The sequence below is a fragment of the Carassius carassius genome, chromosome 26 (genome assembly GCF_963082965.1).
Source record: "Carassius carassius chromosome 26, fCarCar2.1, whole genome shotgun sequence".
Lineage (NCBI taxonomy): Eukaryota > Metazoa > Chordata > Actinopteri > Cypriniformes > Cyprinidae > Carassius > Carassius carassius.
This window is the reverse complement of record NC_081780.1, coordinates 12996255-12998822: the sequence shown is the minus strand read 5'-3', so window position 1 is coordinate 12998822 and position 2568 is coordinate 12996255.

Here is a 2568-nt window from a genome sequence, read left to right as displayed (position 1 = left end):
TAGGTTTATAATAAATACATGGTTGAACTCATTAAAAATTCTAAAAATAAAAATGTTTAATAACATTATTATTACAACTAAGCTTTTGATTATTTTTAGCATTTTATTAATACACCGCGCCACTGTATCCAACCAATGAGAGATGAGAGAGTGTTTGGGGAAACCTGTTTGCATATGATTTTCTATTAACCTTGTCATTTTTTTTTTGCAAGTGTTTACATTATAGTGATCCAGAAATTATACACCTAGATTAAAATTATAATAATAATAATAAAAACATTTACTGCAGTAATATCTAGTGTTTTTATTGTAAACTAAAAACTTGTTTCCTGTAATTAAAGCTGACTAACTAATTAACTAATATTTACAAACAGTGGGCAGTATTGTTATAATATTTATTCATCTTGTTTAATGTAAAAATACAGTGTTATGTTAGTTCATGTTAGCTCACCATTAAATAATAAAGTATTATCAAATCTAAAAATTAACATTAATTAAAATTCGAAGTATTTTCATTGTTAGCTCATAAGAACGAATGTACTGTAGTTAATGAATGTTAACAAATTGAGCATTATTGCAAGGTGTTACCAATGAAATATAAATATTAGATGAAAAACTTTAAAAAAAAGTTTCCCTAAGTTTCCCTAAATAATAAAAATGACCAATGCACATAGCTTAGATATCCAAAACATAAGCTAAAATTAAAATATTCAAATAAATTCAAAACATCAATGCTGTAATATAGCACATAATAATACAAGACCAGCAAAATCAAGTGAACACCATTCCAGTCTGGGATCGATTTGTTATTTATTTTTATTTTTTTTTAAAGATTTTTCTGAATTTATGCAAAAAAAAGTTGGCCTATATGCATGCAGATAGCAATGCTGTGCGTATTATTCAATATTTTAATGCATATGTGACTGAAAAGGACTTAAAACAAGGATTTCATAAGTGCATATCCTTGAAAGTATACACTAGCTTGTGAGCAAGTGTACATGTGCACACTGAGCTCTCTCCTCATGAGGACGTGTACATCTGTCAACTCTAGCAGGAGCTCCAGAGGTGAACTCAGTCAAAGAGCCCTCAATTCCCAAACAAACAAGAAAATCTCCAGTGGCCCCTGCTGCCCTGCAAATCATCTCCGGATAACGTGCCTAAGAGGTGATGAAGCTGACAGGGAAGGACATGGATCAGAAAGCAGCGATGGAGGATAATTAACTCCTCTGTGAGCCCCGCCGATCGATGCAAACATGCCTCTGATTGATTCCAAGGCTACAAGAGCAGAAACTGAAGGGTTTTTGCTTTGAATTTGCTCATCCCTTGAGCTCCCACAGGTGCGCTACCTAGGCCCAGCTATGAGAAGTGAATGTCAAAGTGTCTAATCCACAGTGGTGCGCAATCATTGCAAGAAGTCTAAGCCAATTATCTCCCCTCATATGCGGCGTTAAGGAGTGGTCCCACTGAAAGGAGATCAGCCTAGCAGCCTGTTATCTCATATATAGAGAGGAAGGGTGGAAGATTGTAGGTCAATTGACTTTTCCACCTTTGCTTTCTATGAAAGCTCATTCTCTCCATGTAAAAACGAAAAATCATGCTTTGGTAAATCATAATTATGACATAAAAGTAATAATTCCCACAAAAAGTATGTAATTATGAGATAGTAATTATGAGATACCAAGGCATAATTATGAGATACGACACAGAAAGTTAGATAAAAAGTGATGATTATCAGATAAAAATAAAAACTGGCATACTAAGCCATTATGAGATAAAAAATAATGAGATAAAGTTGAGAAAATGCGAAAAACTTTCAAAATTAAACAAAAGTCTTAATTCTGAGATAAACTGAAATCATGCCTTGCCAAGTCATAATTATGAAATTAAAAATATATTTTTACACCATAATTATGACTTCTTATTATCTCATTATTATTTTGACAGTTTAAGTCATAATTATGATTTGCCATGTTTTTTTTTCTTATGTGTTGGAAATGGACTTCTGTAGGTTGCTGTTGCTTGCTGAGATTGTATGAATATTATTAGTAGATAAATTTTAATTAATTCTGACATTCATTTTTAATGGAAATCCATAATGAAAATAATAGGAATTAAAAAAAAAATGAAATAAAAATAAAAGTATTATTTAAATTTAGAATTTATTGATAAAATGACTTAAAAACAATCGTGTCACAATGCAAAAAAAAAAATCATGATGGTTTTATGTGTAGCGTGACATGGAGTAATTTTTCATGACATTCACCCATACTGTACATACACCAAAACAAGGGACAGTTCTTGTGGTCCTTCTGACCCCAAAGACAGCTACTCAGCCTGACTGCAATCAGGCCAATGCGCCCTCAGTCTGTATTCTAATGACAAACTAGCAGCATTTGCACACCTTGGACTGCATTAGCGTCAGCGCCTGAGCTAATGTTCTCAGTTTAACCTCCCTCTCAGCAGCCAGAGTTATCCTGTCCTGGAAATGCTGCCTAAGCCCTCGCTCTGCTGTGTGAGAGCTCTTAATTCCCTCCAGCTAAACGCATTGTGCTCCCTCTCTCTCTTTCT